The 24,176-nt window shown below is 50.6% G+C and overlaps 1 protein-coding gene and 1 long non-coding RNA gene across 7 annotated transcripts in view; both read right to left on the bottom strand.

Moving 5' to 3' along the window:
• The window catches only part of PLCG2 (phospholipase C gamma 2), a 141,262-nt gene extending 140,641 nt beyond the window's left edge, over positions 1 to 621 (bottom strand). For both annotated transcript variants that reach the window (XM_040633651.1, XM_040633650.1), the window contains exon 1: positions 517 to 621. The gene's annotated coding sequence lies outside the window, so the exon portion shown is untranslated. The remainder of the gene's footprint in view (positions 1 to 516) is intronic.
• Positions 622 to 10,827: 10,206 nt separating this feature from the next.
• Positions 10,828 to 24,176, bottom strand: part of LOC103662090 — a 22,377-nt gene continuing 9,028 nt past the window's right edge. For 4 of the 5 annotated variants that reach the window (XR_005835653.1, XR_005835652.1, XR_005835654.1 and 1 more), the window contains one exon: positions 10,828 to 11,397. This is a non-coding gene — a long non-coding RNA (uncharacterized LOC103662090). Of the gene's footprint in view, positions 11,398 to 15,108; positions 15,347 to 24,176 lie in introns of all 5 variants that reach the window. The other variant, XR_005835656.1, reaches the window with a different exon arrangement.

Raw genomic sequence — 24,176 nt, 5'->3', positions numbered from 1 at the left:
CCCCCCCCCCCCGCCTCTTCTGGGTGAGGGCTGCGCCTTCCGTGGTACCGCTCCGCCACCCACCCACTGACCCGTAACCACCTGTGTGATACGGGGAAGTGCCGGGGGCCCGCCTGGCCGCCCGCAGTTTGCGAGCTCTGAGCACAGACGTGGCCGGGAAACACGGCCAGACCCCGCGCGGGACGCCGCGGCCGCCGGAGCCTTGAACGCCAGCGCCAGCGCGACCCTCCGACCGCAAGCGGCGCCGCTTCCTCCCGGTTCCCATTCAAAGCCGGGGCCGTCCGCAGGCACCGATCGGTGAGGAGGCGCAGTTCCCTGTGAGGAAGTGGCCGGCGGCCAGGCCCCGACCCCCGCCTCCTCCGCCGGGCCCTGGGCAGAGCGGGCGGGGGCCCCCGACGGCGCGCCCCACTCCTGCCCGCGCCCGCTGCGCCCCGGCGCGGTTCCCCAGCTCCGGGCGTGAGTCTCGCCCCCCACCCCGGGCGCCCGCGCACATTCCCGCCCGGCGGGGCCCCTCACCTGGCCGTGCCCCACCGCGGGTCCCGGCTCCGGGCACTCCCTGCGGCGCGCGCCCTCCAACGCGGGCGCTGCTACTTCTGCTTCGGCCGCGGCCGCGCGCCACGTGACTCCTGGGGGCCGCCCCCCGCGCCCCGGCCCGCCCCCCGCCGCCCCGAGGCGGCCCTGCCCCGCCCGCCGCGCCGCTCACCCCGGCACCTCGTCCGCGCCTCCGCGGCCAGGGGAGGAAACTGAGGCCGCGGGCGGGGGGAGCGAGCTGCCCGAGGCCACCGGCGAGGGAGAGCGAGAACCTGCGAGCGCCGCCCGAGCGTTTGTGGAGCGCCTACCGCATCCAGATGCTTTACATACAGTGCAAACTTATCATCGTCACCTGGAGTTGGCTGTTCACGGGCCGGAATTTGAAACCATCCCCGAGCCTGCGCTGGTGTCAGACCATGCATGTCTTACAAACCACTTAAACACCCCCAGCCTCAGTTTCCCCATCTGTCAGGCGGGATCAAAACAGCGCTGGCCCCAAAGGTTTGTTGTAAGGAAGGTAGAATTGGGAATTGATCTCCCACTTCCCCCTAAATTTTTTTTTAATGGCTCCCTTTGTGAACTTCTAAGCTCACGGATGAGATAGTCAAATGCCTACTTAGGGTATTTGGTTGACAGCTATTTTCCATCCTTGTGTTTCACGAAACCGTGTTATTCCAACTTTTCATGTGCACTTTTGACGCAAGTGTCTTCGTGGTGATTAAAGCCAGCGTTAGGGTCACATCAGTTTTACTCCTAAATTGAGTTACCGCGTTTTTTGAACCTATGAATGTTGCTCCGACTGAAAATGTTCTATCTGAAGCCACAGGACGCATTCACGACTTCAGAAATCCATAGGTGCATTTCTTTCCCTGCCCCTTCCCAGGAGTTACCAGTTACTGCTCACAGCCACCCACCACTGCTGCCCTGTTTTCTAAAGACATCTTTGAAAGGCTTCTTAAAACGTCAGCCACTTGGAATCATGGGGCCAATTGCCAAGAAATAATGGCTAATTCTAGGTTAAATTTCTTTGCCTTTTTTTTAAGAACTCCCAACTTAATTTCCATCCATCTTTTTTTTTTTAAGATTTTATTTATTTATTCGACAGAGATAGAGACAGCCAGCGAGAGAGGGAACACAAGCAGGGGGAGTGGGAGAGGAAGAAGCAGGCTCATAGCAGAAGAGCCTGATGTGGGGCTCGATCCCATAACGCTGGGATCACGCCCTGAGCCGAAGGCAGATGCTTAACGACTGCGCCACCCAGGCGCCCCCCACTGTGCCACCCAGGCGCCCCTCCATCCATCTTTTTATTTTTTTTTAAAGATTTTATTTATTTATTTGACAGAGAGAGAGAGACAGCCAGCGAGAGAGGGAACACAAGCAGGGGGAGTGGGAGAAGAAGAAGCAGGCTCATAGCGGAGGAGCCTGACGTGGGGCTCGATCCCAGAACGCTGGGACCACGCCCTGAGCCGAAGGCAGCCGCTTAAGGACTGAGCCACCCAGGCGCCCCTCCATCCATCTTTTTAACACTTACTTTGGTGCTTCTACCATGTGCATGATACTGGGTGCAATCACGTGTGTGTACAATTTACTATTCCAAAATCCGCTTGTATAGGGAAGCACGTTGAATCTCTTGCTGACAAAATGAGACTGTGTGCACTCAGAAGTTTTGGAGACCACTACTGGAAGCCGTGGATCCTAACCTCTGTCCAAACAGATGCTAATTCTGGCTGGAGCTTTCTCTAGTCCCTGGGGTCAAGCAAGACAAGAAGAACATGTAGTCCATGCTTCAATTTGAAGAACTCTCTTTTAACCTGCGATTGTAAGCCCGCAGCATCTTGGCAGCTAACATATCGATGCGAGATGATGGTCACAGTACATGGCAGCTGCCTTCTTCATATTTTTAATTGCTTTTCTTCTCTGTCTCATTGTTTATCTTCAGGTGAACAGCTAAAGTCATCCAGTGCAATGAATGAGAAGCTCTGGGGCTCCTCATCTTTTTTCTTAAATTTCAGCTTGTTTGTACAAAATAATTGGGACATCAGCCCCTCCCCACCCAGCCTCCTTCTGAGAAGACTCAAATACAAAATGACATTTCTTTTCCAAAGTACAGTAGGTAGGGGGAGAAGCCACCCTGTCCAAAAAAGAAAGAAAGAAAGAAGAAAAGAAAAAGAAAAAAGAAAAGCCCCTGTCACAGGGAGGACTCGCGGGTGTTAAGTCAGTGGGCCCTGGAGGCTGGATTTGAACCCAGGTCTGTCTGGTGCCAGCACCCATGGACCCATAGCCCCATTGCCCATCCAAAACATTGACAGGAGGCATTCAGGCAGGGAGAAGTGAATTTGGAACCACTCCACACAGATTCACAAATGGGTCAGGAAGTGACCTCAGAGGGTGGAGGGAACTTTCTTTTCCTTTTCATATAAAAAGAAAGAAGAAGGAGGGGAAGGGGAATAACCTGAAAGAAAATTGTCTTTTCATCAGCATTGCCTCAACTTTTTATCCCGTGTTCCTCACCAGTCCTCAGTATGTACATGTTTTTAGGTTTTTTGTTTCTTTTTCCCATAACCCTCTTCCACTGGCTAGCCCCAGGGCTCAGTGGACGATTAGGCCCTTGGTGCTTCTGTTTCCCTCTCTGCAAAATGGGCATAATAACTGTACCTGCCTCCCCAGGCAATGATGAGGGTTAAATGCAAGAAGCTAAAACAGGCGTCCGGCTTCACCCGTCAGAGCAGACTGTTTTAAATGTTGTCATTGGAAAGAAGGAGGACCTGTGGTGTAGCAGGAAAGTGTGGACTTGAAGAACAGGGAGACCTGGGTTCAAGCCACTTCCTTACTGTGTGTCCTTACACTGGTCAGTCATTCTCTCTGGACCTCCAGTTTCCCCATTATTCCTTCCTTTGGGGTGTCCGGAATAGGCGAATCTATAGAGACAGAAAGTAGGTTAGTGGCTGCCTGGGACTGAGGGCAGGCAGGTACTGGAAGGTGATGACTAAGGGGTACGGCATTGCCCTTTGGAGTGATGGGAAAGTTCTAGAACTGTGAAGACGGTTGAACAATGCTGTGAATATACCAAAAGCCATTGAACTGTACATTTTAGAAGGACGAATTGTGTGACGTATCTCAATAAAGCTGTTAAAAAAAATACCTACCTTAGAAAGTTGTTTAAGGCAAGGTGGTGGGTAACACAGGGCTGAGCACAACACCGTGCTTTCGATAAGTAATAGTCATGGTTACGCAGTGGGCCTTCCAAAGCTGAGCCCCTTCTCCCCAGGGCCCAGTGAAGCCCCTCACCCCGTCCCAGGGAGCGTTCTGGCCTAGCCCTCCACCCCCAGAGCCAAAAATGAGCAGAAAACCCCTGAGAGCCTTTGCGTTCGGTTTCCTTTCCTGACATTGTTCAGAGAAGTGCATGTCCCCTGGGGACAAGGCCCGTCCCAGCTGCTGGCTGGCAGGCCTCTGTGAGAGGAAGTACCACCCTGAGCCAGCTTCCAGACCTTGTCAGGGTTAGGCCAGGCCTAGCAGCTGGCGGGGGGGGGCAGAAACCTCTGCTATTTTGTTTCTCAGCTTTATCGAGGTATAATTGTTGTACAAAGCTGCCCTCAATTAAGGTCTACAAGTTGGTAAGTTAGGACATATGCATATACCTTCGTTACCATCATGACAATCAAGGTGACAGATCCGTCCCCTCCAAATGTTTCCTTGTGTCCCTTTGTCATTGTGGTTGCTTTTTGTGTCATATTGTATATGTGTGTGTGCCAAGAACCCTTAACATGATATCGGCCCTCAATACATTTTTTGATGTGCAATACATTATTGTCAACTGTAAACACAATGCTGTACAGCCAAGCTCCAGAATTTACTCACCTTGTGTGACAGAAATTTTATAACGATTGCACACCTCCCCATTCTCCCCTCCTCCCAGCTCCTGGCAACTATCGTTCTGTACTCTGCATCTAGAAGTTTGAGTCCTTTAGCTGTCTCCCAGGAGAAGAGTCAGGCAACCGCTGTCCTTCTCTGCCTGGCTTACCTGGCTTAGCACACAGTCCTCTGGGTCCATCCACCTTGCTGCAAATGGTAGGATTCCCTTCTTTTAAAAGGCTGAATGATACCGTGGTAGGTACATATGACATTTTCTTTATCCGCTATCTATTGGTGGACGTTTAGATCGTTTCTGCATCTGGACTGTCGTGAATAATGCTGCCGTGAGTATGGGAATGCAGATTCTCTTCACGATCCTTCTTCAGGTTTTGGGGATATGTATACCAGAAGTGGGATTGCTGGAGCATGTGGTAGTTCTGGTTTTAATTTTGTGAGGAAACCCCTCGCTGTTTTCCACAGCGGCTGCCCCAGTTTGCATTCCCACCAACGGCGCACGAGCGTTCCCCTCTGCACAGCCTCGCCAACACCCGTTACCTTTTTTTATACCAGCTACTCTAACAGGTGTGAGGGGGCTATCTCGTTTTGCTTTTGATTTGCATTTCCCTGGTGACTAGTGATGTGGGGTGTCTTTTCACATACTTCGTTGGCCTTCTGTATGTCTTCTTTAGAGAAATGTCTGTCCAAGTCCTTTGCCCACTTTTAAATCAGGTTGTGTTTTGTTGCTGTTGAGTTTTGCTGCTGTTGAGTTGTCTGCTGTCTAAACTGAGGCTGGCTGGGAAGAGCATCTGGTCCTATGGTTTTTCTTCGGGCTTCTCAAGCCTTGGGTTCCTGCTGGGGCTCATGTATTCATTCAACAAACACTTGCTGAGTGCCTTCCAGGAGCCAGGCACTGCTGGGCTCCAGGAAGGCAGCAGTAATCATCCAAGTCCCACCCCGGGAGTGCATATTATAGATGGGGAGCGGGGGGGGGGGTTGCTCCAGAGTGAGATCGAGCAATTTCGAAGCCCAGCTCCACCCCTCACTGTCTGCATGCCTCTGCCCAGAGCTGCCAGGCTCTGTGAGGCTCAGTTTCTTCATCCGTATTAAGGTTGCTGTGGAGGAGCAAGTCAGCTAATGCGTGTCCAAGTCCTGGGCACCGTTCCTGGTGAAGTGGGACCCCAGCGCTGACAAGGCAGTCATCACTTTGTCGTGGACACAGGACACACTGTCCCCGCTGTGCTTAGAGCTGGCTGCAGCTGCGCCTTCCCCAGGCCTTCAGCCTCGTGTAAAATCAGGAGAGACCATTAAAACCAAGAGCTACTGTGCAGGGGCAGCTGAGAATGCAGGACCTGGAGGCAGACAGGCCCAAGTGGGAATCCTAGCTCTGCCACTTTCCTGCCTCGTGTCCCCAGGAAGTGACTTGATCTGTGCCTGTTTCCTGAGCCCCTGCCTCTGAAGGCTGGAGCCTAGGTCAGAATGTGTTCAGCTTCTGCAAAAAGGCTGTCTTTAATGTTGTTGGAAGTCCAGGAGGGGTTGGGGGGAGGGCACAGAGCAATCAGAAGTTCAAGGACATTAATGGGATGAAGATTCTTTCCATACCTGCCACTCCTGGCAGCCGGACCAGAAAGGGGAAAGCAAGAAGGAAGGAAACTGCCCCCAAAGCCTGCAGCACGCTTCTCTCCCTTATCATTGATCGGGATCGGGTCACTGAATTAGAACCCTGGGGATCTGCATTTTAACCACCCCCACCTCCATCCCTTAATTCTTTTGTACTCTCTAGTATGGGCACCAGGGCCTTCCGCTGAAACAACAGGGAAAGAAACACTCGACGAGCCTTTTCGGAGATGGAAAGCAGTCCGGACACCTCGGGCAGATACACCAAGGTATAAGCCATAAAGATAAAGAGGTTTTACTGGCAGATTCCAGAAAGACCACCTCATCATGAGTTCCTTTGGGAGAGGGAACATTGATTAACCCTCCCCCCATGGAATCCAAGATAAATTCTCCTTAAACACCAATTCAATAGATCACTCACTCAGCCCACAAGCATTTACTAAGTACCTACTATGCGTCAGTCAGTTAAAAAAAAAAAAAGGCTACATGCCTGTTAAAATGGCTAAGCTAAGGACAGCTGACAATACCCAGTGTTGGCGAGCACGGGGAGCAGCTGCCAGGAACGCAAAACGGTGCAGCCCCCTTGGGATACAGCTGGGCCGTTCCTAAAATAGGCACACGTACGCTGATCATAGGACCCAGCAAGCCCACATCTAGGTATGGACCCAAGAGGAATGGAAACCTGTGTCCGTGCGCAAACCTGTCCGCAGGTGTCCGTAGCAGCGTTATTCATATTCACTGAAAACACGAAATGACCTCGATGCCTTTCAAGTCGTGAAAAGATAAACAAATGTGCACACACCGAAATGGCCCGCAGCGATCAGAGGGAATGAACCGACAGGCACAGCACCGAGGGTGAGCCTCAAACACGTTACTAAGTGGGAGAGACCAGAACCCAAACGCTACGATGTGAGATTCCACTGATGTGACATTCTGGAAGAGGCAAACCCAGAGAGGCAGAAAATAGATCACTGGCTGCCGGGGGCTGGGGGCCGATTACAAAAGAGCACAAAGGAATGGAGGGGGGGTGATGGAATTGTTTTATATTTTGATTGTAGTGAGATTACACAACTATATGAATTTGCCAAAACTCATATACTGTATACCCAAAAGGGTGAATTTTACTGAGTGTAAATCATATTTTACTTTTAAAACATTATAATAATACAGATGGTAAGGCCAAGGGGGGTTGAGGGAGAAGGAGTAATGAATGGAGGTTTGGGAGAAGAGGGTCAGGAAGGCTTCCTGAAAGCAGTGAGTGTCTCTCTCCAGCCAGTGAAAGATGAAAGGCGTCAGCTGAGTGGGGACAGGAGGACAGAGGGCGGGTGGCAGACAGCAGAGCAGCAGGGCTGACACGCTCTGGGCAGGGTGTAGTTCTCCTAGAGTGAGGGGTCTGCGGCCCCGAAAGAAGGCACGGCCTGACTCACACAGGGTCTCCTGAGCCTCGCTAAGGCATTTGGACGTTACCTGGGGGCTATGGGGAGCCACCGCAGGTGCTAGAACAGAAGAGCGATCTGGAGGATTTCCGGCTTGGAAAATCTATTGTGTGAGCCGGGGAGAGTGGGTCAAGGGAGCCAGGCCGAAGGCAGGAAGACTGGTCAAGACGTTCTCTCCTCCATGGTTGTGCCTTCTTGGCACAGACATTCTGTGGCTCAGACGTTAGCCACACACCTGCCGTGTGCCAGGCACTGTTACCGGAGCTGGGGACGTACCAAAAATCCCTGTGGCTCTTACATTCTAATGGGGAAGACAGACCACAAACAAGGAAGCAGATTCCCAAGGTCATCCCAGACGGCAGTGAGCGCTGTGACAGAGCAGATGGGTATAATGGGGGAAGTGAGAGGGAATTTAGATAAGGCAGTCACGATGGCCTCTCAGAGGTGACATCGGAGCAGGACCTAAGGGGGAGGAGGAGCCCTAAGCGAGGACCTGGAGAAGGAACTTCTCAGACAGCTGCAAAGATCCCAAGAGGGGGGCCTGGTTGTTTTCGGGGGGACACAGTGGATGCAGAATCCCTAAAAGCCATGAGGGGGGGTGCAGCTACACCCTCCCAGGGTGTCCCTTCTAGCAGAAGACGGACAGAGCCTTCCCCTCGAGTGGCTGCTGCCTTCCGTGCCCCTGCCCCACATCCTCTGTAGTTTGGGGGAATGATAGTTTATGGCCCCAAATGTGGAGAGAACAGCCTGAATCCAGAAGGGCGGTTTTCCTCCTTGTTCTAAAGGTCACAGCTGTTGCCATTGTAAACAGTGCCCGTGTTGACAGACTCGCACCAGCTCCAGAGACAGGGAGACGGAGGACACACCTGGAAAGGCCAATCTGGATTTTTCAAACTTAAAAAAAAAAAAAAAAAAAAAAAGGCCCAAGCAAGCAAACACTCTTTGGTGTCTGGTGACTCATCTGTTGCTGAATCCTCCCTGTCACCAAAGCTGGCCCTGCCCAGCTCTCTCCCTGTGTGTCACCTCCCTCGGCCACACAGCAGTGTCCACAGCGGACATCTTTCACTGACTGAACCTTGGCCTCCAGTCTGCACCGGGCTGCCCACCAGCCAGCCAGACTACTGACGTGTAAGGGACCACCCCGTCAACGACAACGTGACTGCTGCAATGAGCTCCATTAGCTGGGTGGCTTGAAACAGACATTTTTCTGTCGTAGTTCAGGGGGCCAGAAGTCCCCAGTCAAGGGGGTTCCCCCTGGAGGCTCTGAGGGAGAAGCTGCTCCACGCCTCTCTCCTCGTGCCCGGGGGCTGCCAGCAACCCTTGGTGTCCCCTGGCCTGTGGACGCATCCCTCCGGTCTGCGGCTGTCTCGTCACATGGCATTCTCCCTGTGTCTCTCTGGGTCCTCTCTTCTTTTCCTAAGACACCAGTCACTGAATTTCGGACTCATTACAACCCACTATGACAACGTAACTTGATGACATTGGCGAAAACCCTAGATCCAAATATGGTGACATTTTGAGGTTCCTGGTGGACGTGAATTAGGGGTGGACACTATTCGACCCAGTACACAAGGTCATAAACAAGATGGAGAAAACCGGGCTTGCCACGGGCCACTTACGGAACGGGGATTACCAGAGCACTCAGCTAGCAGCTGGAAAGGTAACTGCCAGGGGTGAGGGTGAGACCCCCCCCGGACCCCACATGCCTGGGTAAAAATCGATGGTGGCTAAGTGGCCTTCTGAGGAGAAGGAGTCCATTCAAAAGCCCGCCGTGGGAGACTCTGTTTTCCAAAGACACACCTGCCCTTCTGCAATGTGATGTGGACGTTCCTGCATTGAACCTGGTCAGTCTTTGTAACTTTGTGTAATGGCTCCGTAGAATGCGCCAGAAGGAATGATGCACGACAGCTTCTGCCTGGCTCAGGACATATGCCCTAAGAGCCCCAAGCTGACTCAAGAAGACCAGCGCCCCTGAAGCCCCCATGTGGAGAGACTGCATGGACTCCACGCAGAGACAGGGAGAGTCCCAGGGAGACCCCGCTGCTCCAGGCTGCTCTCTGGTCCCAACCCAGGCACCAGACACAAGAGTGAAGAAGTCTTTGAGATGACTGCAAACCAAGTCAGCATCTGCCCCCAACTGTACGGGAGACCCTGAGCCAGAACTGCCTACCACTCCCTCATTCCTGGCCCTTGGACACCATGATCGATTAGCAACATGTACTGTGGTTTTAAGCTAGTAAGTTTTGGAGTAATTCATTACACAGCAATAGATCATTGATACGAGGAGTTTGCTTTGTCAAGTGGGCTTGTAGGTTTGGGGCAGAGCAGAATTGTCCAGAGCATCAGAAGACAGGAAGGGCTCTGTCGTCTGGAGTTCTCCCTCTTTGCCCATCTCCTGCGGCCTCTTCTTCCTCCTCTCCCCTACCTAAAATCTGAACAAGTATTTGGAATGTCCATTTGAAGGGACACTGTATGATCAGCCTGCCTTGGTGGTGGTGTATTCCAGTGTGACCATTCCCGCCATCAGGAAGCCCCAATCTGCCCTCTCGCTCTTCCCTCTACCTGACAAGCTCTGTCTCACCCTATAGGACTCAGCTCATTGTGTTATGGGGAAGGGCAAGACAAATTTTACACACACATTATTTAAACTAACAGTTAAGAATCGCTTTAAAAAGGTAATAGTGATGGGGCTCAGTCAGTTAAGCGACTGACTCTTGATTTTGGCGCAGGTCATGATCTCAGGGTTGTGAAACCAAGCCCTGCGTCAGGCTCCACGCTTGGTGGGGAGTCTGCTTGAGATTCTCTCCCTCTTCCTCTCCCTCCCGCTCTGCTCTCCACCCCCACACACCTCCACTCACATGCACACTCTCTCTAAAATAAATAAACCAAATAAATAATTTTAAAAATAAAGAAAAAAGAATAAAAAGATAATAGTGACATATATATACATTCGCCATTATTCTCAAACACATTAAAATTAAGAGGCATGAATGATTAGAAAGAAACACAGATCGATAGAGACGTGATAAACATCGCGGAGGATCATAGGTGGCAGGACGCTTGCTGTCCAATTTGTTAAACTTTTCTGTGTGTTCTAAAACACTCATAATAAAACGTTGGGGAACTAAAAAGAGCAAACAACTGCAGAGCAAATACGAAGGGCCAGGTACGGTCCTAAAGCTTACCATCTGATAACTCGTTCAGTCCTCAGCCCAACCTCGGAGGGAGGTTTGATCATTACCCCCATTTTATTAAAGACGAAGCTCGGCATGCAGAAGTTCAAACCGTGCCTAAGGTAAGGAGGCAGGTAAGGGACAGAAGAGTGAAGCCAGCCAGTCAGCCCCAGCACTGTGCACCCTTCGTGATTCCAACATAACACCTCTTACTCATGCAGTGCCTTTGTAATCGGAGCAATTGTAATTATATAATTAAAACACACTTCTATTAAACAAAGCTTTATGCCATTCTCTGTGGCTGCCCAGTGAAACCTGCCCTCCCATGCCTGAGGCATCCCCACTTATGAGGCTACACCTTAGGGAAAGCCAGAGCCTTGCTTTCCCAGACTCCCTAGTGGCTGGGGTGCAGACAGTCCCCGTCTGCCCCGTCAGGCAGGTGAAGCAGCACCAGGCTTGTGTTTGGAAGCTGGCAACCGGAGACGCAGGGCTCCGAGGGCATCTACCCGGCAAAGGCAGTGTCGTGGACACCGGCGTCCAGCAGCAGCAGGACCAGAGGCTGCGAGGTCTGAGCCCAGCAAAATCAGCTGGGCTGTCTCCATTGGGCCATCCAGTGCCTGGTTTTGCTTTGCTTTGGGCAGCATACATTCCAGACTTGGATCTCTGCCCTTCTGGAAAATACACAAGCCAGCCAACATCCTTCAGCCAATTCCTTGTTTTGGCTGAGGCTAGAGTGGGTTCCTGCTCTGCGTCCTACAACTACTGGATACGTTGTATCTTCTGGGTGATTCCTAAGGGTACAAAGAAAATTGTGTTGACTTAAAAGACTGGAAAGAAGCTGTTGACAAGAGCTCAGTAGAAAGGATAATATCCTACCATTTAAGGGGAAATTGATGTGTATACGTATGTACAGAGAAATCACCAGGAAAGTGCTAACGGTGGCTATTACTAGCAAGGAGTTGGGGTGTCTGAGGGCAGGAAACTTACATTAAACCTTTAGAATTCTGGGGGCGCCCTGCTGGCTCAGTGGGTGGAGCATGTGACTCTTGATCTCAGGGTCATGAGTTCAAGTCCCACATTGGGTGTAAAGCTCATGTAAAAAAGTCCTTAGTCACTAATACTCAAATCCGATTTTAGAATTCTGTATCTATGCAAATATTACCCGTCAAAAAAGAAATACATAATTGAATCGATTAAAAGAACAAAAAAAGGAAATATGATTAATTATGAATCATGATCTCTTGGTGGTTATTTTTCCACCTCTTTATACATTTCTGCATTTTTCAAATACCTCAGTAAATATCTTAATAATCAAGAAAAAAGGTACAGTGGAAAAGAACTGGAGCCTACAGAATGGGGCAGGATATTTGAAAATCATATATCTGATAAGAGACTTGTACATTGTATCTAGTCTATAAAGGAATCTTGTGACTCAAAAAGACACATAAACCAGTTAAAAAGGGGCAAAAAAATCCAAATAGACATTTTTTCCAAAGATGATATACAAATAGCCTATAAAATACATGAAAATACGCTCAACATCCTTAGCCATCTGGGAAATGCAAAATGAAATCACATGAGATACCACTTCACGCACACCAGCGTGGCAAAAATAGAAAAGACAGTAACGGGTGCCAGGCTGGCTCAGGTGGCAGAACACACGACTCTTAATCTCAGGGTCTTGAGTTCAAGCCCCGCATCGGGGGTAGAGCTTACTAAAAAAAAAAAAAAAAAAAAAAAAAGGCAAGTGTTTACAAGAATGAAGGGAAAATCAGAACCCTCATAGACTGCTGGTGGGAATGTAAAATGGGGCAGCTGCTTTGGAAAATAGGATGGCGGTTCCTCAAAAGGTTAACCATAGGGTTACGATATGACTCAGCAATTCTGCTCCAAGGTGTAGACCCAAGACAGCTGGAGACACACATCCACGTGAAAAGTTGAACATGAATGTTAATATCAGCATTGTTCATAATAGCCAAGTGGTAGACACACAAGGCAGATGTCCACCAGCCGATGGGCGGATAAACGAAATGTGGTCTGCCCATATATCTAGCAACAAAAAGGAATGAAGGATTGACACCCACTACAACACGGATGAACCTTGAAAACACCATGCTAAGAAGCCAGTCATAAAAGAGCACATACGTATGATCCCATTTACCTGAAACATCCAGAACAAGCAAATCTATAGAGACTGAGTGTGTGATTTTAGGTGGTTGGAGAAAAGGGGAAATGGAGAGTGAATGCTTAAGGGGCAGGGTTTTCTGTTTGAGGTGATAAAAACATTCTAAAATTGATTATGGCGATGTTTTCACAACTCTGTGAATACACTAAAAACCATCGAATGGTACGATTCAAGTGAGAGAGTGGTATAGTATGTGAATTGTATCTCAATAACGTTGTTTTAAAATGTTAAAAAAAAGAACTGGAGGGAAATGTCCAACGATGGCTTCCTTCTCTGAGGCTTCCTCTTTTCTCTTGGTTTTGGGGTATATGTGTGCTGTTTCCAGGGCTTGGCACAAACTGGAGCCCCGCAAATGTTTATGGATTGAATGGATGAGCAAATGACAAAAGGATGGCTAGAGGCATGGATGAATGGTGGTCGCTGGCCTCCAAAATGGCCCCCAATGAGCCTCATCTTCTGGGATTTAAGCCCCTGGGTTGCCTCCTCCAACACGAAACAAGGGTTGACTCTGACTGACAGAATTCTGTGGAAGGGACAATGTCTGATGTGTGAGGCTAGGATATAAAACAGCATTGCAGCTTCTGCATCGGTCCCTTGGGCTGCTCTCTTAGGAGGAAGCCAGCCGCCATGCTGGGAGGACACTCAAGCAGCCCTCTGGAAAGGCTCATGGGGAGGGGGACTGAGGCCTCTCACCAATAGCCGGCACTAACTAGCCAGATGGTCCTGAATCCTTACCCTCAGAAACCATGATAATGAATCATTGTTGTTTAAACCATGAAGTTTTGGGGCCAGGGGGCAACAGATTACCAATGGAGATTTATAAAGTGATGGATGGATGGGTGGGTGGAGGAAGGAAGGAAGGAAGGAAAGGAGGAAGAAAGACAGATGGAATTTTCAATTTGGGTCTTTCTCAGAGCTTTCTTTTTTCTTAAACTCACCCAAAAGTAAAGGAGATGCAACTACTCCAACTTGACTCTCTTTTCAGAACTCGCCATCTCAGCAGGGTTTCAGGCGCAGCAAACAGCCATGCCCAAAAGATGCGAGGTCACACACTTCCTACCACATTTCCTCTCCCTCGCCCAAAGTAGCAGCAAGTGGAAACAACTGGGATCTCTTACATTATTTCAGAAAACATGTGTAGAGGACTGGTATGCCTGTCCCAGGCCTGGGCTCCAGGTCCCAGGGTTCCCAAGACAGATTAGACTTGGAACAAACTGCCAAGGAAGCAAGATAAGGCAGTGGGGTCCCTGAAAGAGCAATGCTCTGCTGTGTAGACACATCTGGCTGAAAATGCAGCTCCCTTGCTTGGGCAACTCAACCTCTCTATGCTTCATTCCTCATCTGTAAAACAGAGTCATCTGCGACTCTTCACCAATATTAAAGAGAGGTTCACGTGGGACCTGGGCCTAGGAATCACCTTCCTTCTTTCCCTGACTCAGCTCTCTGCGTGTCCTCCCCTGGCCCGTGAAGGTGGATGGCACCGTCCTCTGCACAGGCTCTGGGGTCGGATGACCTGGCCTGGGCTCCAGGCTCAGCTCCTTCACTGTGTGACCTAGAGCCAGATACTTGACCTCTCTGTACCACAGTCTCTTCACCTGTAAAACCGGGATAATAGTAGCTGCCTTATAAATTTGTTGTGAAGACTCAAGGTGGTAATCTTATAAATCACTGTCACGGAATCGGTACCCACGACTGCTGGCGATACTAATAGGGACCAGCGGCAAACTACTACCGTCCCGCTAAGTTCTGTCTGAAGAGCAGGACGGATAGTGGCAAGTCATCCAATTGGCCCTCCAGGGAGAATGCTGCCCAGCCTCCGGCCTCCCTCACTGTCCCTGGGCTTGGCAATCCTGTTCTTTATCCTGCTGGGATAGTGATGGCGCTACCACGTGGCTTTAGCACCAACCTCTGAAATCTCACTGCGCCCCCAGACGAGCCCATCTGTGTTTCCAGAAAATGCTGTCACCTTCCCTGGTCTCCCTGGAAACACACTGTGTCAACTGGCCCAGAGTCAGGGCATGGGACAGAGGAGGGTGGGGCATGACTACACTCATAGCTGGGGTCACCAGGGGAGTGACTGTCTTTGGATGAACTTTGTAGAACATTCTTTTCCTAATGGCATGGTGCTCTGGAGAAGAGCACAGTTTTAGCGTCCCTGAGGGGGGTTCTCCAAGCTTCTGTAGGGATGGCTTTCAGGAGCTGAGAGCAGGTATTTCAGTTAAAGCTGTAAGCGGGGCCTTGTCTCCTACTGAGAGCCACGCACCTGCTCCAGGCAGCACCACCCCACTTGCCCAGACCACCCACACGTTTAGCTCACCTGACCCCCGACCTGTGCAGAAGGGCAAGGGAGGATTTCTAGCCTCACTTTACAGATCAGGAAACAGAGGCTCAGGGAGGCCAGGCAGGTTGCCTAAGAACACACAGCTGGTTCTTGCCCTTCCTCCCTTTCCCTCACTTTGTGCCGTTGCCGGGACGATGACCTTTGTGGAGCTCATTGCTTCTGACGTAGGCTGGGAAAGTCAGCTTGACTCCCAGGGCAGAATTCCAACGGTGCGCTGTGTGGGACATAGTAGGTGCTCAATAAATACTTTCAAAAACACTGTCCTCCCTGGGGCACCTGGGTGACTCAGTTGGTTAAGCATCTGACTCCTGGTTTCAGCTCAAGTCATGGGCTCAGGTCATGGGCTCAGGGTTGTGAGGTCAACTGTGCATCAGGCTCCAGGCTCAGTGGAGTCCGCTTGAGATTCTCTGCCTTTCCTTCTCCCCCTCCCCCTGCTTATGCTCTCTCTCTCAAATAAAAAAATAAAATCTTTAGGGGCACCTGAGGGGCTCAGTGGGTTAAGTGTCTGCCTTTGGCTCAGGTCATGATCTCAGGATCCTGGGATTGAACCCCACGTCAGGCTCCCTGCTCAGCCGGGAGTCTACTTCTCCCCCTCCCTCTGCACCTTTCCTGCTTGTGCTCTTTCTCTCATTCTCTCTCTCTCTCTCTCTCTCTCTCGCAAATAAATAAAATCTTTAAAAAATAAAATAAAATCTTTAAAACAAAAATCCACTGTCCTCCCTTTGAATATAATCATTATTTTTAAAAATAAAAAAATAATGGTAACTATTTTTTAATGACTACGATGTGCCAGGCATCTTCTACGTGTTATTCTACTTAATCTTTGTGGCATATTTTATTTAATGCCCGGGACAGATACGAGGGCTCCTTTGGGGATGTCTACAAATATTGAAGACAGGCCTGGTTTTGACAACGCCAGGGAGAAGCGTGAGGAGTAGTGGTCCCCGTTAGTGAGCTCTGCCAGAGGGCCCTGCTGAAAGCCCTTCACTAAAACGGACGCTAGTGACAGTGAGTGCTGACTCCTTACCAGGTTCTGGATGTTGATAAACCGCAAAGAGATGTGCACTGCTTTGCGCACTTCCAACTCACCTACCACCTGGTACGAGGTGAAAGGAACAGAGAAGACAAAATAGGAAAGGGACGAGGATGGCAAAGGAAGAGAATGGGAAGGGGTGTGGGGCAACCCGGAGGCTTCCGTCCCTTCCTGTCAAAGGCGGAGGTGGCAGAAACTAGAAGTCAACCGAGTTGACTTGGGTCGACCTCAGGCATGGTCTCTAAGGACCAAAGTCCTCAGCCCGCCAGGTCTTGCCTTGACCTTCCTCCTGGAATCACCCCAGGCCAGTAGAAGCGGCTCCCCCTGGGTAGGGATGCGCCGGGGACCCAGATCCCGCGAGCTTGGCCAGGCGGCACCCGCCTACCAGCAGGGCCTCCCCAGAGGTGGGACTGTCCTGGCCCCAGCCGTTGAGCCCCAGCTGCTGGCCCAGGGACGGGGGTAATCTCATCTCCACAGCCACCCCTGACTAACCGGAACCCTCCAGCTGACTCTCCTCAAGATGAAAGTGCCAAACCACTGCTCCTTTCATCTCAGCCCAGAGCGCCGCTTCCCCGTCCCTGTAATCATGCCTGTGGGCGGTCCTCAGGGACCCTCCCAAAACTCAGGGCCCAGACTGGCCTCAGCCACGGAGAATGGCATGATCAAGGTCAAAGGAAAGAAGAAAGGGCTCTTCTTCACCCGTGCCCGTGCCCGCCTGTTGGCCTGTGTCCTTGGTTTCCCCTCGGGTCCGGGCTCAGGTTCTCCCAGAGTTAGTCTGAGGCATTACTTCCTCACTTTTGTTTTCAAGAGGTGAAGCCGTGGGCAGGGAAAGAGAGTCTCCCTCATGGAAGAGAGAGTCCCAGAGACCTGGAAAAGGGGGGAAAGAAGTCGAAGTCCTGGGGAGGGAGCAGGGCCAGCTCCAAAGGGATGCTCCATGCAGGGACCAGGCTGGGGTGGGGCCATGGAAGGAGTGAGATGGTGGAGCTGATCCCTGGAAGAACAAGGAGCTAACAGTTCCTCGAGCTTCCGGTGTGCCAGGCACCGTTCTAAGTATGTACTCTCAGTACCACCACGGCCCCACAAGGCAGCTGCTGCTCTCATCCCACAGTACAGCTGAGACACTGAGGCACAGAGGCTAAGTGACTTGCCCAAGGTCACCCCATTGAGAAGTGGCAGAACCGGGCTTTGAACCCACGATGTCTTGCTCTTGATTTCATATCTCCCCGTCCACAGTGTGGCCAGAGGGGCTTCCCCAGTGCTTGGGTCCTACTTGAAACCCCAAGACTTTGGGCGGTTCCTCAAAAAAGTCAAACGTAATTACCATATGATCTAGAAATTCCACTTCTAGGTGTATACCCCAAAGAACTGAAAGCAGGGACTCGGACAGATATTTGCACACCCATGCGTGTAGTCCTATTATTCACGACAGCCAGGACGTGGAAGCAAGCCAGGTGTCCCCTGATGGTTAAGTGGATAAGCAAAATGTGGTTTCAACATACAGTGAAATAGTCAAACATAAAAAGGATGGAAATTCTGACCCATGCTCCAACACGGAAGAGCCTTAAGGACATTATGCTAATTGAAATAAATCAGTCACGAAAAGGCCGATACTGTAGGATTCCACATAGAAGAGTCTCGGAGGGTGGTCAGATGGTCAAGACGGAAAGCAGAGGGGTGGCTGCAGGGGCTGGGGCAGGGGTGGGGAGTCATGTTTAGCGAGGACAGACTTTCAGTCCAGTTAGACGAGAAAGTTCTGGAGGTGGGTGGTTGCACGGAAGTGTGATTGTCCTTAATGCCACAGAACTGTACCCTTCACCATTAAAGATGGTTCATTTTATGGTACATGTATTTTACCACAACCAAACAAGCCATGACCCAGTGACTGACCTTGATGTCCTACCAAACTGGCCAGGTGGGGTGGGGAGGCTACAGGCTACCGAGGACGGGTGACGTTCCTTGTCAACCTAAGCTGGAGGGCTGTGCCTGCTACAGCTGGAAGCCAGGCACTGCTGGGACAGGTGGAGGTGGGGAACAGACCGGGGTAGCTGTGACCGGCCTCCCTTAGCAGGGGCTGGGGGGAGCGGGGTGCACCCTGGGTGGCTCAGACCCGCTGCAGGCTGTACTCAGCCACAAGCAAGAGACTAAACCCTTGCTGCGTACCAGGCTCTCTGCTTAGCACGAGACATACAGCACCACGTTTACTTCTGCAACCTTTGGAAGTGTTTTTATTTATGCCCATTGCATGGATGGGGAAACTGAGGCCCAAGAAGAAAAGCAACCTGGCCAAGCTGACCAGCACCAGAGCCAGGCCTGGGACCCACATTTCTCAATGCCCATCTTCTTCCCAGGCCACATCTCCTCTGCCCGCAGGGGGCACTCATGGTTGAGGTGCCCAGGGCGAGGCTGGGGCTTCTACCCACAGCCTGGGTCCTCACCTCCCTGGGCATTCTGAGGGGTCTGGCTGTCTGGGCAGGAGTCCTGAACTTGGGCCACGCCCTCCATGGAAGTTGCTGGAAGCAGATCCAGCCCCTGTGGGGCCCGAAGGGAGGGTGGGCAGCCACAGGGGGCCGTGTTTTCAGTCTGGTGGAGGGAGAGCTCAGGAAGACCACTCACCGCCCTCCCGCTCTGGTCTCGGGGACTCAGGGAGGGCCTGCAGGGGGAGGGGACGGAAGCCCAGGTGGAGAAGGGCCCTCGGCCCAGCCGGGCGAGCCCTTCCAGGACAGACTCAGAGGCGTCGTCGGCCGCTGCTGGGAGGGCTGCCATTAGTGCGCCACAGCTGCCTCCACCCCAGGGAAAGAGGAAGTGGTCAGAAGCAGCAAGAGAGAACCTTCAAAGAGGACGTGTCCCAACTCCTACCACCCTCTCCCCTCGCGGGAAAAGGGGCCACCACCGAGCTGGCCCTGTACTTCTGGGAACCTCCCACCCAGGGAAGTCAGGGAAAGACAGAACCTGCTTTAACCCCACAGTGACCTCCTGAAAACACTCTAGAGTTCTGAGGGCCTCCAGGCCTCCAGCCTTGGGGATCCCTGAGGTCCAGGGGACAGTGGGAGCCGCCAATCTAGTGGCCAGCACTCGGCAAGCTCAGAGCTCATGAAAAATGGAGGAGCGGGGCATCGGGGTGAAGAATGTGCCTCTGGAGTTGTGGGTTCAAATCCTGCCTCTGCCGCTTCTTAGCTCTGGGGTCAGGGCCAGGTTGCTCACCTTCTCTGGGCCCTAGTGTCCTCATCGGGAATGTGGAGACCACCAAGTCCTTACCTCTAAAGACTGGTGAGGGGGCGCCTGGGTGGCACAGAGGTTAAGCGTCTGCCTTCGGCTCAGGGCGTGATCCCGGCGTGATAGGATCGAGCCCCACAACAGGCTCTTCTGCTGTGAGCCTGCTTCTTCCTCTCCCACTCCCCCTGCTTGTGTTCCCTCTCTCGCTGGCTGTCTCTATCTCTGTCGAATAAATAAATAAAATCTTAAAAAAAAAAAAATAAAGACTGGTGAGAGCTCAGTGAGGCGTGAGCTGTAGGGTGCTAAATGCAAGGTCTGCTGTGCAGACGGGTCTGATAAATGACAGCTGCTCCGAGGTCAGGGGACTCTCTGAGGCCCTGGGGCCCACAGCGGGCTGGCAGCAGGTGGAGGCTGGGCCCAGGGTGCATCCAGAGAAAACCAGCCTTACAGCGACTGCAAATGGAGAGAGAATCAGAAAAATCTAAAGGACAAAATGGGTTTGATGATGGCTTGATGCCCGTCTCTCCAGAGGTCCACTCAGAACTCTCTTCGAGGCAGAGTCTAACCCCCAAACACCTCCAGGGAAGGAGGTACCGTCACCAAAACAGCACAGCACGAAGGGTCGCGGACACTCGCGGGAGCTGAGCCAGAATCTGCTGCCTTGCCCCCACGCAGATGTCATTTTAGCTGTCTGCTGCCGCCAGCGTCTTGAGCCTGCCTCCCACGAATATCCGTGGCCACTCCAGCCCTACGGTGCCACAGCTGTTCGCAGATGCTGAGCTCGGTCATAAGAAGCAGTCAGCAGGGCTGGGACCTGAGCGAGGTGAGCCAGGTGCCTAGGGTGGGAGCCTGAGAGCGAGTGCCTGCTTCAGTCTTGTGCCTCCTTAAATCATCTTTTCCTTTTAGGGTGTCCTCTGGGCCCCTCACTCACTTCACCCTCTCCAGACCTCGGCAACCAATCTCTGGTTCCCACTCCTCCCTCTCTCAAAGGGTACAACGACCTCCACCTTCAAACTATCCACCAAGAACCAAACGGGACGCTTTATGAGAAGATCCTAGAAATGAAAGAAAGGAAGAAATGGGAGCGATGCTTTGGGCAGGAGGCTCCTTTATTCCTCGGAGCCCTTCATGTCCCAGGATAGCCCGTTCCATTAAGACTGAGACCATCCTCTGCTTCAGGTCCAGCAACCTCTTATCCAAAATCCCCCCCCCCCAGGAAGCATTGGAAATATAAACAGAAACTCTTAGAGACATGGTGCCAGAAGTTTACACGCATTTTGTGTGACAAGAGACCAAGGGACAGTAATATCTTAGCAATTCCCATGAAAGGAAACACATTTGGCCGACTTAAAAAAAAAGTAAAAGACAGTCAACCTTACTATTTCTCCGAGACATGAAAATGAAACGCTCTTTTTACATTTGAATCAAATAATTTGCTTACTTTATAAATTGCTACGTTTGTTCAAACATGTAGATCTCTGTGTATATGTATGCTAACAGCTCCTTTTTTCCCCTCAAAATGGGATCTCTTTTGTTTAACAACGTATTATGGACATCTTTCTAGGTCAGCAAATCTAGCAAACGTCATTGTCCTTGGTTTTGTTCCATGGGCCGTGTGGATGGCTCTACCGGTGGCTTGTTTATAGTTCTGTGTCTTTGCTTCTCTTATAAGCAGTGCATTTTTCCCTATGTATCTTTGAACACTTGGGTGAGAATATTCACAGAAAAATAATATTTTCCATTGTGAACGCTGGATCACATACCAAAACATATACATACGTTTTAAAATTGGACAGAAATGTCAAAGTGCCCTCCAAATATTTCACTGTTTGACTTGATAACAATATCCTTCTATTACTTTATTCTTTTTTTAATTAAAAAGGCCACTGTGTTTAAGATGACAGACATAGTAAAAAGCAGCCCAGATGTGCTCAGGGAAGAGGCTCTTTGGCTCAGTTAGCTCTTGATCCCCCAAATAAACCCCCGAACCACTTACGCATGAACATGTAAATCAAACCCATGCTTTGGGGCCCGGCCTTGACTTCTGTTTCCTGCCTGGAGCCCCATGTAAAAGCAAGGGCAGGAAGGCAGCTGGGCTGAGCTTCAGTGAGCATCCAGAGCCTAGAAATCAACCCCACCTTTGCCTTCCCACCCTAGGGCCTCTCCTGCTATAGCCAACCCTCAGAGCTTGGGGAGGTCACCTGCAGGAGGGAAGGAGCCAGGCTGGGTCACCGGGAAGGTCTCAGTTTCCATCTCAGCTCTAATAGTGTCTCACTTCACTTGTCTGACTTCAGACAAGTTGCTAGGACTCTCGGATCCTCAGTTTTCCTAATCTATAACATGGGTCCACTAAAACCTGCCTGACTCACTGGAGTGTGAGGAGGAGCAGATGTGGGAAAGGATGTGAAAGTAACTGGTTTTCCTTCCTTCTGTTTTGGGTTTCCCAACGGGTCTACAGCTGGGGAGTAGGGGAGCCCAGTCTGGGGTTTTCTGACCACAAGTGCTTTCCCAGAAACAGTCTTCTTCGAAGTTATTATTTTTTTTTTATCTGAACAGGTTATACATGGACATGATACAAAATTCAAAAGGTCTAAAAGGGTAAGTGTGAGAAGCAGGTCCCTTTTCCACTCCTGATCCCTCCCCCCAGGTCCCTGCCCCAGAGGCAGCCTTTGTCTCCTCTTTCTTGTGTCTTCTCTCTGCGTGTTTTGTGCATTCCTACCTCTGTACCTTGCTTAAAAAAAAAAATCTTGCCAGTGTTTCTGGAAGCTTTTCCCTCATCAGTGCATATGAAGCTTCCTCGTTTGTTTGTTTTCATGCCTACTTTTTACTTTGAAAGTTTCAATACTATAAAAAAGTTGCAAGAAGAGGAACATGAATCACCATATTTTTAAACGTGGATTCACCAATTATTAATACACGCCACCTTTGCTCTATTTCTCTTTTTTTCTAAACTGTCCAAGAGCCCAGAGTTAGTTCAGAGGATATCTACTCAGAAGGACATTCTCCCACATAACCATAATACAATGATCACACTCAGGAAAGTCAACATTGATACAATGCTATTATCTTGTATATAGCCCATAATCACATTTCCCCAGGTGTCTAATTAAAATATCACTTTTAAGGATCCAGGTTCCAATGAAGGACTGCTCAGTGCATTTAACTGCCATGTCTGTTTAATCTCATTCAATCTCCCAGCCTATTTTGTCTTTTACCACATCAACATTTTTGAAGGTCTAGGACAGTTTTGCAAAATATCCCTCAGTTTGGATTTCTCTGATAGTTTCCTCACAATACACTTAAACTTTTTTTTTTTTTTTTGCAGGAATGTTACATGGGTGACATTACACCTCATTATTGTTAATGGCACATAGTATCCCAGTGCATTACAATTTATGTAACTTGTCCTCTACCTGTAGAGGCCTAAGTGGTTTCCAATCATGTTTCATCAACAATGCTAGAGTGAATATTCTGAAACTTTTGTCATTTTGAAACTGTCTAGTGTGTGTAGGATAAATTCCTACAAGTGGAATTAAGTATTGCACCTACATAAACAGCCCTTTATAGAGGATATACGTATTAATACTCCCACTAATACTGTGTGAGGACGCTTGCCCCAGAAGGCTGTCTTATTTTTTAAACTTGCATCTCACTGTGTCCTGGCGAGTAGGGTCACACATCCTTGTCAAATCTCTGGATGCCAAGATTTCCTTACATTTCCCTACATTTTCCCCTGGAATTGGCAAGAAATCCTACTTTCCAAAGACAAAGTTCCAAGTGCTCCAGAGGAGCACATTTAAAAAAAAAAAAAGAAAAGATTTTATTTATCTATTTGAGAAAGAGAGAGAGCACGTGTGCACACAAAAGCTAGGAGAGGAGCGGAGAGAGAGAGGGAGAAGCAGACTCTTGACTGAGCGAGGAGCCTGCCTTCGGGCTTGATCCCAGGACCCGGAGATCATGACCTGAGCTGAAGGCAGAGGCTTACCCTACTGAGCCACCAGGCGCCCCTGGAGCACAATTCTTGCTCCTAGTTACAAAACTCAGCTCTGTAAGCTCGGATCCAAAGGAAGGAGGGATTTGTTAAGCAAGGAAGGTGTGTTAAGCACCTTGCTAGTTGCTTGGTGGATGTTATCAAGCCTGCCAAGTGAGAATGACTAATTTGCCCATTTTGCAGATAAGGAAACTGAGGTTCAGGGAGGTTACAGCTGGTTTACTCCTCTGATTCAGTAATAACCGACTCAGTCCTGATTGCCATCACAGAAGCGAGTATAGGTCTTATTTTCCACCCACCGCTCCCCCCTCCACCCCGTGTTGGTGGTTGCGAGACAGAAAGAAACAAATCCTACCTATTCACTCTAAATCTAAAAATTGTTAACCCCCAGCCACCGCGTTAGGTTAGAGTGAATCATCTCCGCTACCAAGGCCGGTTCTCAGATCCCTTGAAAACTACTTGCCCCAAAATGCACCGCTCTCATGGACTCTTCCGGCTTCGATGGACTACATTTCCCAGAATACAGTGCGCCCACACTCGCTGGCTCACTCCCGCTCCAGTGTTTCCTGTGTGTTACGGTCTCTGTGGAGGGAGTGGGTTACCGAGAACGGGAGGGGCAGCTTGGAGCTGTCACACACATCCCCCCACGTGGCCCAAAGGCATCCGGTGGGAATAGATGCCACGCTTATAAGCTAGGAGACGCAGGGGAGGCCCGAAAGCACTTTCCACCTTCCTTCAGCCAGCAGGCTGGCTTTGTTAGTGGCCGAACACCCACCGACCCCCCCCCCCCCCCCCCCCCCCCCCCCC

This window comes from Ursus maritimus, unplaced genomic scaffold (genome assembly GCF_017311325.1).
Source record: "Ursus maritimus isolate PB19 unplaced genomic scaffold, ASM1731132v1 scaffold_19, whole genome shotgun sequence".
Taxonomy (NCBI): Eukaryota; Metazoa; Chordata; class Mammalia; order Carnivora; family Ursidae; genus Ursus; species Ursus maritimus.
Note: the sequence above shows the minus strand (reverse complement) of the source record. Positions and strands in the feature narration are given on the sequence as shown.